Below are 22,887 nucleotides of genomic sequence, written 5' to 3'. Positions count from 1 at the left end.
CTAGTTTTCAGTTTTGATCATACAGAACTATCTCTCTGTCCATGTTATCATTCCCCTAATAGAGAGCAAGTTCTCTAGGACCACTGAAGATTAGTTTATTTAACCCCTTCTCCGAACAACCAAAATAATGCTAAGAGATGGTTATCATTACATAAAAATGTGCCAAATTGCCTTGGCTTGTTTTGCTCAGTGGTTGGAGTATCACATACTGAAGGGTCCCAAGATCAATTCCTAGTCAAGGGCATGTACTTAGGTTGCAAATTCCCCAGCCCCAATAGGGGCGAGTGTGAGAAGCAACCAATCAATGTGTCTCTCTCATGTAGATGTTTCTCTCTGTCTCCCCCCTCCCATCCTCCTTCACTTCCACTGCCTCTAGAAATCAGTGGGGAAAACATCCTTGGGTGAGGATTAAAAAACAAAGCGCCAAATTAATGAGGATTAGGAGGAGGAAAGTGCCAAATTAATGAGAGAATGAATGGATGAACCATGTTTAAAAAGGTTTTAAAACATCAATTATTTTGACTCTTCTTTCCATTATCCTACAAATAAAAACGGTGGTCATGGCTCCTGGGTTTACTTTTACAGCTTCCCTTCTCTCTGCACTCTCTGACTACAGGTTCTTTGATGGTTTAAATTTTTATACCTCTTGCTTGACCTCTTTTTTTTAGCTTCCAAATCGGTCTTTCAAATGGCTAGAGCACTTTCTCCCTCCTCTCGATACCTTCCATACAGTTAGGATATTTATTACTTGAATGAGGCAGCAGAGACATAGGGTACACTTCGCAATGGCTCTCTAGATTGTATTCTCATTAAAGCAGAAGGTTTATCATGTCACCCTCTTTATCTCTCACAGAATTTAATGTATATTTCTTCATTATTAAAATAACTGGTTAATAAATGGATATGAATAAGTAAACCTCGCTGCCAGAGTAAACTTCATAAAGCACAACTTATACCCAATAACTTCCCTACAATTAAAACTTTGAGTGGCTCCTTATTGCCTGCTGAATAAAGTTTAAGCTTCTCAATCGAGAATTTAACTTTTACCCTAGACACACAAAAAAGGAAGGTCCTCCCCACCCATAACATAGTAAAAAACCACCATGCCAAGACTATATCTTTTTCTCTTCTTACATATCCTGCATTCTCACCATTGTAGAGAAGGCAAAACTTTACTCATTTTACGTTTTTAGCTGGGGCTTTTAAGAACAACAACAACAAAAAAAACCACACAGATTAATAAGAGAAAAACAAACAGTTTATTAATGTGTCACATATATCACATGGAAAACATCTTGACAAAAGTAACTCAAAATGGTAACTAGAATTCTGACTTGTATAGCATCTTCAACAAAGAATAAATTTGTAGAGGATGATAAGAGAAAGAAAAGCAGTCTGAAGCTCTCAAGGGCAGCAAACTGTGAAAAGGTAATCATATGGGAGGGAAGGAAGAGAAGAAAGTTTAAGAATCTGTCTCCAGTAAAAGGGAATTATATCCTGCCTTTAGGAGAAAAAGGAATATAGAGACAGCTTTAACTGCATTTGCTGCTTCTTAATTATCTTCAGTTCAATGTTTCTGTGAGGCATATTTAGGAATGACTATTCTAATATCCTTCACTATTCTAAGTCTACTTTGCCAATGATAATCCTCACTTTTTCAGGTTGTTCCCCCCAAAAAATACCCATCTTTGTTTCTGCCCATTAAAATCTCTTCTGCTCTTCAAGACCTATGTTCAAGAGTTCAGCATATTGGAAGCTAAGGTGAAGCAGGTAAGAGTGAAAAGATAGTATTTTCTACTATCTTTTCACTCTTACCTGCTTCACCTTTTTCCCTATGGATTTACCTTTTTTCCTATGGATTTACCTTTCACCAAATCCCTGTATGAATTGTGGGTACTACTATCCAATATTCCTGTCACTGTTCTGTTCTTTGCCCTTGCTCCATGACTAGCATTTAGCATAGGCTGTGTTTAACATAGTCGAATCAAAATTCTCTAGTCAAACTCATAGCAATATGAATATAATCTTCCACCCTTAGGTCATTAACAATTTTGCAGGGGAGATTGGCAAGTACATAACCAATATAGTATGTGGCAATGAACAAATAAATTAGGGTTAAAAGTTAAGAATAAGCAACTAGAAAACCTTTTCTTATATTTCTTTAATTTCCTTCCCAATATGACTTCTTGGTGTTCTTTATCGCTTTTAAAACTTTGTTCAGTGGGGATCATTCTTATCAATGTTAATCTCATAAATAAACTGTTACATGAATAAAGCAGAATCATCTATCCCAGGTTGAGAAAGAGGAACCTGTGATATTGTCTAAGCATCACAGATACTGGTCTCACTCAGTCTCAAAGTCAACTGGTAGTCCTTTACTGCATGAGGCATGGTGTACTCCTAAGTGACCACCCAAGTATGGCCCTAGGCCCTGGAAAGCCAGAAGCTCAGATGTAGCCCTTGTTGTCTGGGTGCTTATGACCTGAAACTTTAATTCACAATCCCACTCTGAGGATCTGCCAAGATCAAAAGCTCTGCATGCCAGTCCTCTAGCTCAGGAAACCATTAATTAACACCTCTTCACAAACAGAGCCCACTCTGATTTTCCTTCTGCCTCATTCACTCTTTTGTCTTACAATCCGACTGGCATAAATAGGTAGGATCAAAAGCTGCACCAGTTAGTTAACTTCCATACCACCCTGGAATTTATGTCTCTGCCTACCAGACAAGAGTTTCCTTTTCCACATCACCCAAGAGTATATTCTATTGTGCAAGTGAGCCACAAGGATGCAAACTGACACTCTGGATAGGATGTTAAACAATGTCAGGGGAAGTACTAAAATGCATCCGATTCAGAAAAGCATCCACTTACTAAAGATTAGAACTACATAGGCAAGCCAAACATGCCCAAGTAGGAAGGAGACACACAAAAACGGAAGGTCAGAGGGTACAGGGGTGAGGAACTGAAGAAATAAATAGAAATAAAGTGACTCAGAGCCACTGAATTACTTAAAACCAATGGAAATAAAACTGCACACACGAATGTAAAAGTTGGGAAGTTATGTGTAAATCTAAAGCTTCTCTTATTCAAATCCCATTCAGTTCTTCTGGAAGTATGCTCATCTGTTTTTATATCTTTGATTCTGAGCAAAGTCAGCTCCTTTTCATTCACTTGTGGAATGAACACATATTCATATGAACTGCACTTTCCTATGATGACTAATTGGAGAAAAGAAAAGGAGCCACTGGCTTAGCAATGGTTGCCAGATGGCAGCTGGGAGCCAAACACCCCCAGGCATCCAAAGGAAGTAAGAGAATAGTTTATTACAGGTGCTAACACAACAGAAAATCGTGACTAACAGATTTGAGAGTAATGTGGATACTTGTTAGGCATTAACCGAATCACCAGGGACAATTAATGACATTTAAATCTGTGCTTCTAAGATGAGAGTAAGGCATTAGTGGGTTGTAGCTAGGGCTTTTGTGCCCCAGAAAAAAATTAGCCTCTACACTCCTCTGACGAAGGTGTGAATAACTCAGATGAATACAGCCCGAGTTCAATTTGGAATTAAACTACCATTTCCAGTTTCAATGGCAATATGGGTTATCCTGGCCTTAGGACAAGTGCCTCATTTTTTGTTTGTTGGTTTATATGTCTATTTAGATTCTGCCAATGAGATGAGCTAGTATGTAATTTGAAAGGCAGAAAATAGAACCCGATTTTCCTTTGCCAGAGGTGAGAGACACACAGGCTTGGCAGATTGAGTTCTTACAGGGCAGCTGGAACTCATTCCCCTGCCAATCACCTATGCAGGGAGTGTGGGGGCAGCTGAGATGCTGGGAGTAATTTTCTGCATTTTCCTGACCTCTAGTGGCAGCCACTTTCTGACTTTCTGGATCACAGCTGCATCTGTGACCTAAAAGCTGGTGATAGATGCCTCACACTTGCCTCTGTAGTCTTTCTAACAGTTTTATGTGCCCCTCACTCCCTGTATTAAATCCATCTCATTTGAAATACTTGGAAAATGTTTCTTTTCCTGGATGAACCAGCTTCCATCCCACTCCTATGGTAAAAATCTTAAAATGTTTTCTCACACATAATGGTAAACAGTGACAGCTATTTTGTCCTATTGCTTTAGTCTTTTGTTTGTTTTTTTAACATATTTTTTTTTCAGATATAATTCACATCTCATACAATCCACCGATTTAAAATACCGGTATGTGATTTAATGACTTTAGTTATTCTCAGAGTTGCACGTCCATAAACACAGGTGATCTCCATCACTCTCCTTTGTGACTGGCTTCGTTCACCACAGTGTCTTCCAGGTTCATCCATGTTGCACAATGCATCAATAATTTGCTACTTTACAGAAGTGAATGAAATTCCATTGTATGGAAATAAACACTTTGTTTATTCATCAGATGATGAATATTTTAATTATTCCCACTTTTTGGCTATTACAAACCATGGCTCTATAAACATTCATAACATACGTCTTCAGTTCTTCTGGGTATTCACAGTGGAATAAGAATTCTAGATCATATGGTAACTGCACTTTTAATCACTTTTCTAAACACATGCACTATTTTACATTTCTACCATCAGTGAATGAGAGGTCCAGTTTGCCCACATCCTTACCAACAATTCTCATTATTTGTCTTTTAGATTATAGCCACCCTAGTGGAAGTTAATATATATTGTAAAGGGATTCTTGTCTGCAGTTCTTTGATAGTTAATGATGTTGAGTTTTCATGTGCTTTTTGGTGATTGTATATGTTTTGCCCCCCCCCCCCCTTTATTGGTCATGTACCTTTATTTTGGGATTGTAAGAGTGATTTATACATTATAGATACAAATATCTTATCAGATAGGTAACTTGAAAACATTTTCTCTCATTTTGTGGTCTGCCTTTTTATTTTCTTTATGTTGCCCTTTGAAGAGCAAAGTTGTTGTTGTTTTTAAGTTTTTTATGATATCCTATTTATCTTGTGTTAATTGTGCTTTTAATGTCATAGCTAAGAAACTAACTATCCAAGGTTTACAGAGATTTATGCCTATATTTTCTTCTGAGAAAAAAAAACATTCATCTGTTACATTTAGGTTTTTTATCCATTTTGGAATGATATTTTTATATATGGAGTGAGACAGAAGTCCAAACCTCATTCCCTCACAAGTGTATACCCATTTTCCCATTACCATTTGAAAAAAGATTCTTCTCCTATTTATATGTCTGGGAACCCTTATAAAAATTCTACTGACTGTAAATGAGACGGCTTCGTTCTGGACTTTTAATTCCTTTCCATTGATCTTTATTTTTATTCTATTACCACCTGGTCCAGATTACTGTAATTTCATTAGTCACTTTTGATATTAGGAACTGAGTTCTACAACTGTGTTTTTTCTTTAAAGATTAAAAAAAATCTCAGTTCCTTGAATTTCCATATAAATGTTAGAATAGCTTGTAAATTTCTATAACGAAGGCAGCTGAGATTTTGACAGAGTTTGTGCCATCTTAACAATATTAGGTTTTCCAATCTATAAACATAGAATGACTTTCAATTTATTCGGGTTATTTAAAATACCTTTTAACAGTGTTTTTTTTGTTTTGTTTTGTTTTGTTTTGTTTTGTTTTGTTATTAGAGTGTAAGTTTTGTCCCCATCTCACAAGCACACAGTCACATGCACATACACAGAGAGAGAAACTGATTGGATACACGCTGCCTCTAGCAGGGAAATGATTTTGGATGAGGAGGCTCTCAGGTAATTCCAAGAGGAAAATGCAGGAAGACCTGTCAATCACCAATACCCCGGCACTTGGCTAAGTTCCTCAGTCTAAAATACGTGCCCCAGGCATCTAACCTCAGCATCCACACCCATAAACTCAACATTGAAATAACGTGGAGTAGAGAAGATAAATGGTATAATAGAGGATCCCTTAGAAGTTATTTGTAAGACTGTACTGCTGGTTTGGTCGGTAGTTTCACAGGGATTCATCATATTATTAAATGAGTAACTAAAATGTGAATAAATATAAAAATTATAAAAGATTCCTACACTTAGACCAACAATGAGAGTTTGTCATTTAACAAAAATCAATACATAAAATGAAATAGAGTTTAGGTAAGTGAAGTTGTGATTCTTTCTTAAAGACAAATGTGAACGTTAGAAGCTGAAGCATCGCATTTCCAGCTGAACTGCTTCTCCAACAAAGGGGTACGTTTCCTGTGCATCAGGTTTCCTCTCCCCTTCATGTCAAATGAAAGGCTCTTAGCCCATTCCAAATATCTGTGCACAACCTTTGCAATTTGCTGATTTGCTGTTCTATCTATCTTTTGAGAAGCCTTGGAGATACAGACACGTAATCAGATCTGTGAATCTTGGAAACTAACCAGACGAAGCAATGCATTTATGAAGACTTAAATTTTATTGTTATTTTCTTGCCTTTAGAAAAAGAGAGATAAATTATGCCTTGACTTTTCTGCTCCTTAAGCATAAATTCAGCAAAAATGCACGTGGGGAAATCATTGAAACTTTAAATAACTGAGACTCCTGCAGATAATTTCCATCTCCAATTAGAGTCAGTGATTGCCATTTCCAGTCAGACTCCCTAGAGTCAGAGCCTGTGAACTGTCAGATATTTGCTAACAGCAATTCTCTTGGGGGAAAATCGTTTGTTCTCTTTAGGTGGAGGATGCTGTGTTTATCTGCTGTGTTTGAGTCTCCCTCTTAGCTTGAATTTTTCTTCACCACACACGAGTGATGGGGATTGGGTGGAGGGAAGGGAGTGATGAGGGAATTAAGGTCAGGTTCTGTGCAGGTACCACTTTGACAAAGAATTAAAAATTCAGTCATTTATAATTCCATACCTAGACTTGTCTCAAAACCCATTTTCCATTTGCTCCAATTCCTGACTTTTCATTTTTTGAAACCCATTTATGGTTTGCAGACCTGCTGAGAGTGATGTGAATGCAAAAGAGCCTTCAGAGCAGCTGTTTCCCCAGTGTCTCTAAGGGCAGCCCCTGATTGCAGTGCCAGTCAGCTTCTCCCTGTGCACATGCTGGGGACGGCTTGCCATTCTGTTACATGATATTTGGTGGCAACAGCCAGAATTTGTATGAAACATTCATTTGAAGTTTTACCCCAGCGTGAAAATCACAGCAATTTAATGATTTATAAAATATTGCAGTTACAATGATAGAAATTATGAAATTTCCCTTTTGAAAAAAATATTAATTATTAAATGTTGCTACATATCCTATCTAATAAAAGTGTAATATGCAAATTGACCACCACTCCAAAACACAAGATGGTTTCTCTCATGTGATCAAAGAGTCACAAGATGGCCACCCCCATGTGAATACAAGATGGCAGCCACAAGTTGGCCAGCAGAGGAGGACAGTTGGGAGGGACCAGGCCTGCAAGGGAGGGCAGTGGGGGTGATCAAGCCTGCAGGAGACAGCAGTTGCGGGGTGGGGTTAGGGGAGGGAAGAACCCAGGCCTGCAAGGGAGAGCAGTTGCAGGGGGGACCAGGCCTGCAGGGGAGGGCAGTTAGGGGTGACCAATCCTTCAGGGAAGGGCAATTAGGGTTGAACAGGCCTGTAGGGGTGGGCAGTTAGGAGCAATCAGGCTGGCAGGGGAACAGTTAGGCATCAATCAGGCTAGCAGAGGAGTGATTAGGGGGTGATCAGGCTGGTAGGCAGAAGCAGTTAGGGGCAATCAGGAAGGCAGGCAGGTGAGCAGTTGGGAGCCAGCAATTCTGGATTGTGCGAGGGATGTCCAACTGCCCGTTTAGGCCTATTAGGAGTCCCAGATTGGAGAGGGTGCAGGCTGGGCTGAGGGACATAAATGCCTGTGCATGAATTTCATGCACCGGGCTCTAGTTTTTTATATAAAATGCTTTCATAATTTTTCTCCTATGGCTTGGAGCTTAGAAGATTGAATGAGATATTTTTTAGTAGAAAATCTGGTATATGCTTCTCATTAAATTCTCATTACACTAGTAGGCAATATGAGTGATTATTGTCATTTTATAAAATGATGACTAAGGCTAAATGTTAGATTATTTGAGGGGTAAAAAGACTCAAATGCTTGTTTGTTTAGAATTCATTCTCTCTCTCATCACATTAGAATTTTACCATTGGCTTTGGAGTGAATCAGATTTTAATAGGCAGTCAAAATATACAAACAGAAATTCCAGAAAATCTAGTTAGTCTATGTTGCTCAAATTTTTTAAAGTATGATCCAGTACAATATGACCCATCCATCCCCCAAAGATGTAGGGTTTCCTTTTTTTTTTTTTTTAACCTACAAATGTCTCAAGGAAAATAATAGTCCTAGGATATAGAATTTGCGAAAGATCTGCTTCTAAAGTATATATATTTCTCAATGAAGTTGTCTTTGAAAATTAATCTAGTCTACTTTCAAAAGCAGAGAGACAAAATCACATTTTCTACAAAGTACAGCAGAAACATTTACTTTGGAGTGACTACAAACATATGCTGAGGGTTACGTGTATTTTGTTCTCAATATTTTCTAAAAACCATAGAAAGGGATTAGGTTTTATATAATCTCTCAGAACCTCACATTTTTAAAGAAAGACAAGGACATCAGAGCATGCTATGACTTATTCTTCAAGGCGTTTCTATTTGCATTATTTAACCACTTCTGTTTTGGTATATAGGATTTTCTTGAATATACCAAGAAGCCTAGAAAGACTTCAGAACATGACAGGGCCTTTGATAAAGGAGGACTGTCCCCATTGGCCACTGCTTTGAAATCTCGACCTTAACATTTGAAAGAAGCTGCTACTAAACATTTTTTTTTTAATCATTCTGGTATATTTCATTCATTTTGATTAAATCAACATTTATCCAGCTTCTACTATGTTCCCGGATTTATAGTAGAAATAAAGAGGCCCAAGTACAAACAAGAAAGATAAAGCCTCTATAGACTTGGGGCTTAGAGTGTGGAGATAGAAGTATAGAAATTGAAGTATGAGATATGTTAGGAAAGAAAAGGTTCCGGGTCCACGGCACTGGGTTAAAACAAGGGGATTTAAACTTGCCCAGGGAAGTTTAAAAACTACCTCTTAAACTAACACAAAAAGATGAGGAATAGGGTGAGGAGGAAGGAGTAACATATTCTCATGCAAAAATTACCAGAACCAGTAGATTTTGTAAATAATGCTTGATATCTGAATGAAGGTCAAACCTCTTATGTCATAAAGAACAAAAGTAAAATGACAGGAGATAAGGCTGAAGCTATACAGACCACACTGCATTTTGTATAGACTTTTAATATTTTAAGAAAATGTGAAGCTACTACACAGTTTTAAGAATAGAAAGAAAAGATCAGATTTTTTTTTTCGTTTTTACAGATTCCTCTTGTTTCTGAGTTAAGAATGAATTGGTGAGGGCAAACATGGAAAGAGTAATTAGAAACCTTCCACAGTAATAATTCTTTGAACTTCAGTGATGATGTCATCAGAAGGAATAATAATATTTCAGACACATTTCTGAGGTAGGAAGATCAATTTGATGAATGAATAATTAGATGTGGAATATGAGGGAGGATTAAAATCAAGAATTACTTCTAGGTTTTAAGACTGACTCGCTGGGGATATAGTGAAAGGAACAATGAAAGAGAAATATGCCCCCGTGAGATGATGAGTTTGGTTGGTTAATATGATGAATTTTAAGTTAATGACCTGTCCAATTTAACCACTGCTTATAGAACTAATGAGAAAATGTAAGAGTGACATGACTATGGCTCCCTGACTCCTCCCCATTCTGGCAATGACCCTATTCTCCAGCCCCTTCTCATTCAACAGGGGTTGTTCAGGTTAAGACTTTAAGGTCCATCCAATCTAAGCTTGGCAGCAGTGTTAATTCTGAAATGGCTTCCAATATTGAGTGTGATATACAAGCATATATCTGCTTGTCATTCATGAGTGCTGACATCCCCCCCAAAAAAGTATCAGCTAAAACCTGGTGTGACTAAGCAAATCTTCAAGAAAACTCATTACTCTATTGGTCTCAACCCCACATTACTGGTAAGGATGACAAAAACATTTGCAGTGTGTTTTATTTTCTTTGTGGAAAAAAAAAAAAAAAAACCACCAAAAAACAAGCAGATAATTTAGCAGGCATATATACTAATTAACTTCCATTGAAACTCTGAGGTCTCCAATCACGATGGTTATGAGTATCTGTACTGCTTCAAGTAACTTTGGGTCCCTTGTTGTCATTTACAAATTCAAGTTGGCATCTACAGTAGTTAAGTATAACTGGTTATGCTAAATTGGTCCAGTTGTATTCTACTCTCATAAAAAAATTAGATTTTAATTTTTAACAGTTTAACCAACTTTTTCTGTTATAGGGTAGCAAGTCGTTACTTCTAAGGCAAAACTAGAATTAGTGTGTAATTCTTGGAATAGGAAATGGCAATCCCATTTTTTAGGAGATGTAGTTCCTTATGTCAACTTCAGAACTGTCTGCTTCATGTCTAGAGCTTCTGTGTTTAAGGAATAAGCAGTCCTTTGTAAAGGTCAATGGGACTCTGATTTAAAAGCAGTGACTCTTGGTGAGAAAGTTAAAAAGAGAGTAAACAAAATGAATGGAAACAATGAGGAGAGATTAGTACTTATCTCTGACCTGTCCTTTCCAGTGTTTAAGGCATCTTTGTTTTCTTTATTGAATAAAAGATAGCAATTGAAAAACTAAGGAGAATTGAAGTTCTAAAGAAAAGAATTTTGGATAAAAGAAGAAAAAAAATTAAAGTAAATCCAACAGTTTTATTATGGGACTATTATTTTCCAGTTTATAAAGTATGTGTCATGTTTGAAAAATTAGTGTCAGCCACTGGACCATTTAATACACAATGTAAACTTGGCTTCACTTTGTCCTGGGATGGACTGAACTCATGTGAAGCCAAATTTCAGATCCAAGTACAACTGGAAAATTAGAACTTGGTTCTTGTAGTAAAGGCATATCATGAAGTCAGTTTAACTGCCTGTTGAAGTTGCTATTTCTGTAACCATGACAACAACCATCAACATTTAGGGAATGAAACCCAACACACTACCAAGAGTGTATGGAAAAACTGTATAGAAAGGAAAAATTTCAGTGAAGGAGACCAGAGTCTAAGCAGGAGAATTTCAGAGAAAGTAGCTCTTTTCTAGCAGATACTGAACATTCAAACTTATACTTCTCATTCAGAAAGATACTTAGAGTTCTACCATCCGCGTACTTCATCCATATGGAATATTTAATGTAGACCTGAGCTTTAGATGGTAGAATGCTCTCAAAATTGGCGGCTCATGGCAAAGTAAATTTCATTTAAAAAATAACTATCTTGTATGTCTGCCTTGCAAATTTTTGAGGATAGAGGCCATTTATTTACCAAATCAGATACATTAGAATAAAAATAAAGTAAAAACTTGAAAATGTATGATTAGAGCAATGTTTATTATTTTAGTTAATTTTCTTAAATAGAAAAAATTAATATAAAAAGTTGTTTTTCTAATGAAGCAAAAGGCTTATATCAAAGTGTGTTCACTAATCCTATGTCTTCCTATCTCTCAAACAATTTCCCCAGAGGAAAAAAATTTAAATGATTATTTAGGTAATTGCTTCCACATTTCTAAATAATATGTTTACATTGCTATTTAGTGAGTAACAATTTGGCTTTTACCTATTGACTCCTTGTTAGGCCAGATGGAGATATAGCTTTCTCTTCAACCAGACTTCACCTATCCCTCTCAATATAATAAAATAACTATTGATTTACTGAATAACAATCAGTGTTTATAACTTCATAATTCTACATAATTGTTGACTACAGAGCTAAGTATTATACTAAGATTGTTTTATTTTTATAAACTTGTTGTTTCTTTAATCAGTAATTTCCTTTTTCACTTCTTTCTCGCCCTTTCTTCTCTACTCTCTCCTCAACCTCTCCAACTCCTTTCTGTTTTCCCTCTCTGTCTGTCTCACTCTTTCCCTGTAACCAGTGCCTAATCACTAAGAAATATCTCTCATATTAACTACTTATTAAATCTCTTATTTTCCCCTGTTTATTTTAAAGATTTACTCAATAAGTCTTCATCTTATTTCATCTTAAGGCTTCTCCTCTCCAGTCTCGTGGGCTAGATCCACCTATTCTGGATCTTATCTTGGTTTACTTCTTGATCTATCTTGATTTACTTCACTACATACTCTAATTATTCCATAAAAAGGAGTACATAGGGACAAGATTGCTTGGTCCTTACATATCTGAAATGTCATCATAGGTTACACATAAATGGATTAAAATATGTCTAGTTCTTATTTTTCAAAATTCTTAAAGCAGTTCTAAAATTTGTCAGTCACCTACTTTAAAAATAATTTGATTAAATATGCATGCATTTCTAAATAATATATTGTTTAGTTTTGCCATTTTTAAATCTTAAAAAGCAGAACCATATTAATTAGTTTTGCGGTTACCTGTTTTCTTTCAGTGTTACTATTGAGATCCATATATATTAATGCATATAACTTTAAAATTTTCATTGAGGTATAATAAACCCTCAAGTATATAAGTACTGCACAATTTATCCATACATTTAAAGGTTGAGTGGATTCCAGATTTTTGCTATCATAAATCATGTTCTATGTTTACAATATTACAACAATGTTGTAAACATATGTCTTTTGTGTTTTAATAATATATTTAAAAATGGGGTTATGGAACCATGAGGGTATATGTTCAATTTTACTAAATAATGTGATGCTTTTTCTAAAATGGTGGTAAAATGTATATCCCCAGGTGTAGTTCCTATTGATCCATGCCCTCATCAACACTTGGTTTTGTCTAACTTTTTAAATTTTCCCAATCTGTCTTTAACATTTGATTATCCAGTTCTTATTCTCTTGTCTTTTTAAGTTTTCAAGTTTGTTTACTTTACCTGGATTCCAAAAGATGAATAAAGTACTAAGATTTTCTTTGGCTATATATATTCCCCTGTTTTTATAAGCCTACTCTTTTTCAGAATCACATGGTCCTCAGGATCAACTCATCTTTGTTCTCTGTGTTCTCTCTTAGCTCCTGCCAATAATCTCTAATTGAATATTCCATAAGGATCTCAAATGCAACCAGTAAACTTAGTTCATTCTATCTGCCACTCCTAACTTGTGGAAAAATTCTCACTCTGCCTGCTCCTGCTGACCCACTCATCATCTGAACAAATATGAATCCGGAAACTTGGACTCAACATTGGCCCTTCCTCGATGGCTCATGCTTAATAAGCCTCAATTTCCATCAATTTTATTTTATTTTATCATTTTACAAAATTGCACTATACTCCAGTCCTTCCTTTTTATTCATATTTTTCCACATAGGTCTAAATTCTTGTGGTAATTTATCAAAACCATTGCAATTACCTCCTTTAAGGTTCCAATCTCTATACTTTATGGTTCTATATAATTACAAGAACAGCTTCAATAATGTAATTTCCTCTTCAAAACAACAACTTTATAGGCTTTCAGGTACGGACTGAGTAAACATTAACTACAACTTTTACAAGAATTGACAATGTCTTTTTATTACCCAATGTATAAGATTCATATGAGCTCTATTGTATATAAACACCTTACAGTGATTGTGGAATTTCATATATTGTCTTTTTTTTTAGGGGAAGGGAGCACTGCAATCATAGTGTGCTCATATTCATGATATAGAGTATTGATTACTTTCTTATAACATTTGAAATGTAATAAATATTATCTTATAACAAGAAATGTAATAAATATTATCTCAATATTTACAATAACCTTGTGATACTGAGAAATATGACCAAGTGATTAGTAATCCCAGCCAAGAGACTTGCTAGGTCACACTAGAAAAGCTGGAATTCAAACTTCAAGCATTTGCTTTCTATTAACACCATGCAATTTCTACTACACAGTGAAGATGTACAATATTTTAAAGGAAATGTAAGAAGTTAATTCTAGTTCAACTCCTACCATGGACTCTTTCTAGCCTGAAACAAATCTAGAAAGTACTTTCCCTCATCTAAAAATAAGGAGTATTGGAACATTTAGTATGAAATAGAGACCATTCTAGGCATTTTAACAAAGAAGTCCTTTATACAGATCATTATATGCTTGCAACCTTTATGGAAAAGCTAGACATGGGGAGATAAAAGGGCTGTCACTAGTTGTCAAAATAATAGCACCACAGTTGCCATTCAGAGATCAGGAAATGGCAGCAAACTGCTCCCAACTTAATAGCTGTTTACTATCCAGAAAGTTGACAACTAGAGAATGAAATGTAGAATGTGGCCGCCCCCAAAACCATGAGCACAGGAAAGGAAATGGTGCCTTCCAAAACATCACCCTATTGCATCTCTCTGGCAGAATCTCAATCACTTCATAAGCCCTGTGAGCAAGAAGTCTGGAAAGTTTACTTTCCAACCTCCCAACCCGGGCGATGTAGTGGAAGTATTATAGAGAACAGACATGGATTCTGGCTGCCAGTAGGCTATATCTGGCACATGGAGTGGTCTTGAGTACTTTTGTGCTCTGAGCAGCCAAGAGTGGTGTGCCAGCTGTGTCTTGCACATTAATACCCAGTAGCTAATCTTTATCCCAGTTCTCTCACTACTGATATGGAATTACAATAATATACGGATGATCTAGTAATGATATTAAGAAATTAGAAATTGTGGTAATTCTATATCAACTCTGTCCAATAGAACTAAAAGACAAGCTGCACGTGTACCTTCTTAGTAAACTTAGTAGAAAAAGTTAAAAGAGACCAGTAATGTTAACTTTAACAATTATGTTTTATTTACTCTAATATATGCCCAATAATTTCAGAATATAATTAATGTAACATTTTAATAAAACAATTTCCATTTGTTTTCATACCAAGTCTCTGTATATATAGTATATTCGTTATATTTAACATCATATCTCACTTTGGGTGCTAAATTTTCAGTAGAAATACTTGAGTTATTTTTAGATACTATAAAATTCATGTTTGAGAGAGTAAATGCACAGACACAAGTTGTTCCAAAAATACTTACATGTTTTCAAATACTGAACCTAATCTCTCCCAACCAAATCATTTTCCTTTAATATTTTCATGCACATTAAAAAAAAAAACTGCTTCATTCTTCTTCCATTTGCTTTTAAAGCAAGAGAATGTCAGGTGTGGCAGGCCCCTCACCCCAATATGTCTACAACTCAAACTCTGGAGCATGTGAATATGTATATCACTTGGCAAAGAGGATTGAAAGTTCTAGATAGAGTTAAGGTTGCTGATCATTTGACATAAAAATAAATGATCCTGAATTATCCTAGTGGGTCCAATGTAATCACAAGGGCCCTTAAAATTGGGAGAGAAAAATAAGCTGAGAGAACTAGAGATGGCAGCTTACCAAAGATTGGCCAACACTGGTGGCTTTGAAGAAGGAAAAATAAAGTCACAAGCCAAGGAATGTCGGCAGCTGTTAGAGGCTGAAAAAGAACGCTGCCTCAGCCTCCAGAAGGAATGCACACTTGCCAACATCCAGACTTTATCATAGGAAGCCCCATCACTGACTTCTGACCTCCAAAGGATAATATGTTTGTTTTGTTTTAAGCCACTACCTTTGTGGCAAATTATTATAGCAGCAATAGGAAACCATTATATCAGTTTGAAAATTAGTTCTTTCCAAGTTAAGCAAATTCACTAATTCTCATGTCAATTCAGTCATATAAAAATAGAATTTGTTCTTTCAATTTTTGATCCAACATGTAAGGAGCTTGGAAGTCTTCAAACCATCCTAATGATAAACAAACTAAACATATTGAAAAACAAACAGCTCATTTAAAATCTCATCAGCATGGTTCAGCAGTTGAGCATCCATCTACGAACCAGGAGGTCACAGTTCAACTCCCAGTCAAGGCACAAGCCCGGGTTGCAGGCTCAATCCCCATTGTGGGATGTGCAGGAGGTGACCAATCAATTATTTTTCTCTCATCATTGATGTTTCTACCACTCTCCCTCTCCTTTTCACTCTGAAATAATTAATAGAATATAATATATTAGAGATGTGAGGTCACATGACAAATCACTACCTCCCAAAGTGGAGAGGCAGACAAGTGAGTACAGAGAATCACAACTTAACTAAAGCAGAAACTCATGGGCAAAAACCTTTGTGGGAACCCTTTGCCAAGGTAGGAAAACCTAAATTATAATTTATGAATATTGGAAACTTAGTGTTGACAAGTCTGAGTGTTACAAACTCCAGGGGTCCTGGCCACATTTGTGACTTTTACCTCCAGGAGCTCTGCACTGCTCTCACCATGAAGATAAGAGGAAAAGGCCTTCCTGCCTCCGCCAGAGAAAGAGGAGATATAACCATTTTTGAAATACCTGCTCCAGAGCATTGGTTCTTCTTAGCAAGGTCAGGCCTCAGACAAACTGTTTCACCAGAGCCTAAACTACTGGAGTTTTATCAGAGCCTAACCAACCTGGGTAAAAGGAAATGACAAACGTAGCCCATTCTAATCTCCCACATGAGGGAAAGATGATAGTCAACCCTGGTGCCCTATAACTATCCTATCCCACTTAACAAGGGGAGGGGAGAAAACCTGATAAACATTTATAAAGTTCACAGAACAGAGGCACTGAAGATGGAAAAATAAAGTCACAAGCCAAGGAATGTAGCTTATTAAAAGACTGAGAGATAATTATATGCTATAGATGCTTCCCCTCCCTCCACATCTTATGAGCATACCACTAAAGTCATATTTAACAGAGTCCCATTTACCTACTACACTATATCGAACATTAAAAAAAAATTTCAAAGCATACTAAAAAGCACAAAATACAATCTGTAGAGAGAGAGAAATCAATAGAACCAGACTCAGATAGGTAAGGATGTTGCAATTATCAGACTAGAACTTAAAGCAATTATGATTAATAAGTTAATGACACTAATGGATAAAGTACATAGATAAAAAAACAGATGGGCACACAGTATAATGAATATAGAAAATAATATTTTACAATTATATAATAAATAAGGCTACAAGGGCAATCATATTGCAATATATAATTGTATCAAGGTAACACACTGTACACCTTAAACTAGGGGTGTCTAACTCAATCAGAGAAGGGGCCAAAATCTAAAATCCAGCCTAAATCGCGGGCCGAATGGTTTACTGAACAGTCATAAACTGTCATTGTGATGGAAACGCAGCGGAGTGCAGTGATGACAGCGCGGTGCGGGCCACATTGCAAGGCCTGGCGGGAAGGATTTGGCCCGCGGGCCTTGTGTTTGACACATGTGCCTTAAACATACACAATATTACATGTTAATTTTATTAAATAAAAAAGGAATAAATAAGCAATGTAAACAATGAGATGAAATTCTAAGAAAGAATAAAAAAGGAATGATAGAGATAATAAACAATGATAGACCCCGGCTGGTGTTGCTCAGTGGTTGAGCATCAATCCATGAACCAAGAGTTGGCTGTTTTGATTCTCGGTCAGGTTTATAGGAGGCAGCTGATTGATGATGTTTCTCTCTCATCCATGTTTCTCTCTCTCTCTCCCTCTCCCCTCTCCCTCTCCCTCTCCTCTCCCTCTCCCCTCTCCTCTCCTCTCCCTCTCCCTCTCCCTCTCCCTCTCCCTCTCCCTCTTCCCTCTTCCTCTCTCTCTCCCTCTCCCTCTCCCTCTCTCTCTAAAAACCAATAAAAAACAGTTAAAAACACACAACACTGATAGGAATGAAGAATGCCTTTGATGGGGTCATTAATAGGCTGAAAGTGGTTAAGGAAATAATCTCTGAGCATGAGGTCATGTTCATAGTATTTCAAAAACTGAAGAGGAAAAAGATGAAGCAAAAATAAACAGAATGTTCAGAAACTGTGGGACAACTACAAAAGGTGTAAAATAAGCATGAAAGGAATACCAGATGTAGAAGAGAGAGAGAAAGGGACAGAAGAAATATTTAAAGCAATAGTCACTGAGAATTTCCCCAAAGTAATACCAGACCACAGCTTCAGAAAGCTCAGAGAACAAGCAGGACACATGCCAAAAAGCCACACCTAGCTATATTATAATCAAACATCACCCTACTTCTCAGGAACTGTGCACACAATATGAGTGGAGCAAAGTATTTTAAAACATTAATAGAAAAAAATAGTACCCTAGACTTCTATATGCTGCAAAATTATCCTTCAAAAATAAGCAAGAAATAAAAGACTTTCTCAAGTGAAAACTGAGAGACTTTGTTGCCAGGAGAACTGTCTTACAAGAAATGTCAAAGGAAGTTTAGAAAGAAGGGAAATTATATAGCTCAGAAACAGCTACATAAAAAGAAAGGAAGAACACTGGAGAAGGAATACCTGGCAGTAAAAGAAAAACTTTTATTATTTTTATTCTGAATTGATCTAAACGATAACAGCGTGTAGTTGTTGTTTTTCAAAGTAATAATAGGAATATATTCTATTATTGAGAAGAAAAAAGAACTAAGTGCTTCTCTGTGTCTTTCCTTTATTCTCCCATCAGTACCACAACCACAACACGGACACCAGACGTCTGGGGGTTCTACTCCCACCAAGCAATTCTGTGACATCAGTTGGATGCCCTACAGTTTAACTCATTTCTGATCCTATCTATAGGTAGACAAACCATCCCACAAGATTGCCCCCACACCACGTCAGATATCCATTAACAGTTCAGGTTGTCACCTGTGCTTTTGACTGATTAGGTATAAATCAGAGGTTCCTATGACTCCCTACTTGTTTATTCTATTAATTTGCTGGAGAGGCTCACAGAACTCAGGAGAGCAGTTTACTTATGTTTACTGGTTTATGATAAAAGCATATGATAAAGGATAAAATTAACATCCAAGTGGAAGCGATATGTGAAGCAAGGTGTGTGGGAAAGGGCAGAGCTTCCATGCTCTCTCTGGGCACCATTCCGCCAGACCTCCATGTGTTCATCCAACTGGAAACTCTCCAAACCCTGTACTCTCAGGGATTTTATGGAGGCTTCATCACCTAGGCATGATCCATCACTAACTCCATTTCCACTCCTTCTCCTTTCCCTGGAGAATGAGGATAGAGCTAACATTCCAAGCTTCTAAGTGTCCTCCGGATGGATATATAGGCTGTTTCCAATACTTGCTGTCCTAAGTAAAGTTGCAGTAAATATTCTTACACTAGTTTTTTTTTTTCAAGACTAATATTTTCATTCTTTTTCAGTACATGCCTAGAAGTAGAATCGCTACATTATAATATAGGACAATATTCAACTTTATAAGTAGCTGCCAATATATTTTCAAAGTGACTATACCATATTACATTAAAAAAACAACAACAATGAATGAGAAGACGAGTTGCTTTGTAGCCTCGCCAATGTATAGTATTCAGTGTTAATCTTTTTAATGTGAGCCATTCTGCTGGGTGTGCAGCAATAGCTCATTGTGATTTTAATTTGCATTTCTTATGACTAATGATGCTGATGATCTTTTCATATGCTCACTGGGTTTTGAGAAGAAAACGTGTTTAGAAGGGTTTCTATGCTGCAGAAAACCATACAGATGGTTTTCAAAAATAGGTTATTTTGACAATTACAAGAAGTCATTCATTGCTTATCTAAGTGAGGGCGGTGTTAGGAGTGGTGATGGCATATATTTATTCAATGACTATTTATTGATTCTCTGCTTTAACATATTGCAAAGTGATAAGGATTTGATACTGTAAGCCTTTTTAAAGTTTATGGTCCTGCAAACTCATAGGAGTTATATTCCAGTGAACAAAGGAAAGAATGGGTGATGCTGAAAATAAAAATCCAAGGCACAAAAAATTCTTTATAGATTGTTAATAAAAGAAAGAAGTAGCATTTGATTATTTTATGTGAAACTAACGAGAAAAAGGATTTTGTCTGCTTTAGTTTCAAGGCAGTAATGTTTCCACCAGGTCTTAGCAAAGAGAGATACAAGAGAGATTATAAAAAATATTCTGGGGAAATTGGAGTCATGATGAATAAGGAACATAAAACAGACAAGATGGGATTCCCTCAGAAAAGTAAAAGTAAAGGTTAAGTTTTGGAAAGATAGAGGGCACTTACTTCTCAAAACAGCATATGGAAAGTAGGAAGGAGGGACAAGAAGGAACAAAAGTAGAGCTGTGAGTGGTATATAAAACAGCGTTTATGAGCTCTACATCGTTGGAGAGGGATTTAGCTTTAAAAAAAAAATGTTACTAACAAGAGACCTACAGAGAGTGGCAAAAGGTGATCAGAACTGCTATGGGAATAATAAAAGGATCTGATCAAATTAACTGAAATGGATGATAAAAGCACTAAAAACTCACCAGAATTTAGAGATTGTGCATTAAGATACAACCTTAATTTATAGATACATGATTTTCTCCGGACTTATTTCCTGCCAGAGGAAAGGAGTAGGAGAGATGGGGAGGAAGTAAGACGTTGGTGATCCTGGGTTAGCTTTGATGGGCATAGTACAAAGGGAAAAGCTGAGGAACTGGACCTTTGGGGAGTTGTGTTTGAAGTGATTGCCAATAAGCTTTAACACAGAAGACAAGAAAGTCAAGATGATCCACTGAGAGAAGAGAGCCCCAGTGAAAAGACCTGAGGTTTGAACACTAGGGAGGAAAAGGCTCGAGGAATGTAGAAATAGGAATCTCTGACCCAGTGATGTGCAGGAGCCGCTAGTTCCAGCTGATGTGAGCATTTCTTCCCAACCCTATATTCAAGGAAATCTTGGCGGTAACTTGAAATCAGCCACACCATGATCATAAACAACTTACAAATCAGGCCCTGTCTTCCCCCCCACCCCGACCCTCAGAGAGCTGGTTGTTAAACCTTGACCAGCACACCACTGTAGTGAGCACATAGTAACACTTCAAATTTTCTTTTTTCCAGAGATGATAACAAGTACTAGGATGAGGTTTGGAAAATGAAGTTGAGTTTATTATTAAGTAGCTATGTACTTATAATAACAGTGAACATCTGATAAATACTGACACTAAAGTCATCTAAGATGAGGTCAAAAGAAGAAAATGGCTGCCAATTAAGAAGTAATGAACATGGGAAAAGACCATGAAGAAAAAGGAGAGAAGGTAGTGAGGGCCGCCTGTGAGGCTCAGTTGTTGAGTGTCAATCCATGCACCAACAGATAGCCGGTTCAATCCTCTGTCAGGGCACTGCCCAGAATTGTAGGCTCCATCCCCTACAGGGAGCGTACAAGAGGCAGCAGATTGATGTTAATGTTCTCTCTCTCCTCGATGTTTCTATCTCTCTCTTTCTCTCCCTTTCCCTTACACTCTCTCTAAAATCAATTAAAGAATTTTTTAAATGATAGTGGACTTGGAAAGTGTAAAGTTAAAAAAATGAGAGGTTATAAGAGTTGTCAGTAAAACAATAATTTTTTTTTTTTAATCCTCACCTGTGGATATTTTTCCATTGATTTTTATAGAAGGGAAGACAGAGAGAAATATTGATGTGAGAGAAAAACATAGACTGGTTGCCTCTTGCATGCATTCTGACCAGGGCCCAGGTTGGGGAGGAGCCTGCAACCCAGGTATGTGTCCATGCCCTGAACTGAACCCAGGACCTTAGGCCTGCAGGCCAATGCTCTATCCACTGAGCTCTATCCACTCAGCCATGGCAATGAAACAATAATCTAAAAGCCATATAACAATGTAGAGCTTTTAACTGATCTATTGTAGTATGCCTGGCACATAGTAAGTGTTCTCTTTATCTAAATCCTGCACTAAGTTCTTTATTATTTATTTAAATGACCGAGAAAAGTGACTGTTCCTTCAAATCCAAGAATATCACTCCACTCTGACAAGTTTACTTTCTATCTTTAATTGTAAAGACTTTTGTTAGTTGTAAAAATTTCCCAACACTTGAAATAAGTTTCTTCTGCTTTCAGAAATTACTTGATGATTAGTAATCAGTATATTCTGCTTAATTTTGAAAACATTTTAATGCTATTTATAGATTATTATATCTTCTGAAAGGCCTATTAGTTAACTATAAAGTAGTTACTATCTGATAAACTATTAAGAAATTAAAATTTTAAACTTTAGATCAATAAGATTCTCTTTGCTATATTATTTTCTGGAAAAAATATTCTATGCCAATATCCCATCTCATGTTAAAATATAACTTATAGATAATGGCAGTAAATGATTCAGAAATTACCCACAAACTGTATTTGCTTGTGAAAGGAGAACTAGACACACTCATTTTACAAAATACATTTTTAGAATTTTAATATAAATAACGGGAGAAAAATAAATAAATCCTAGCACATCTTAAACAGAAAATAACTAAGGAAGAGTTCACACACATCCCCATATGAATTATACTTCCTGGACAACAGCTGAAACACCTGGGAAACTGGCATTCATATGGGGACATTAATTTAGGAAATGCTATTTGGAACTTGATCGCAAGAAACCTTGAAAAATGCACTTGGGAAGGCTTTGTGAGCTTTTAACTATCTTGTGAAACGCATGTAAGCAAGGCTCATTCATAATATAATATAATTATCCAATGTCCACTTGGACTACTCACTGTCTTTCTGAAGGCCTCAATCCCTTGAACCAAATGTTCTTAATAATCTTTTCAATACACCAAGTACAAACATATGCGTATCATTAGATTAAAACTGTATTTTCAGGACCCACTTCAAAATGCTGAAACAAAACCCACCACACATATCCCTGAACTCTAACTCACATTTCATAAAGGAATGTGCTTTAATACTCTCTCCCTCATATATTGCTCTTTTTTCTCTCCACTTCAGGGAATATGAATTCTCAAGCATGGAGGGAAGAAAAACCTCCCATCTTCTCTTCCTGCGCCAAGCTTTGCTC

This window comes from Pipistrellus kuhlii, unplaced genomic scaffold (assembly GCF_014108245.1).
Source record: "Pipistrellus kuhlii isolate mPipKuh1 unplaced genomic scaffold, mPipKuh1.p scaffold_m20_p_8, whole genome shotgun sequence".
NCBI lineage: Eukaryota > Metazoa > Chordata > Mammalia > Chiroptera > Vespertilionidae > Pipistrellus > Pipistrellus kuhlii.
Note: the sequence above shows the minus strand (reverse complement) of the source record.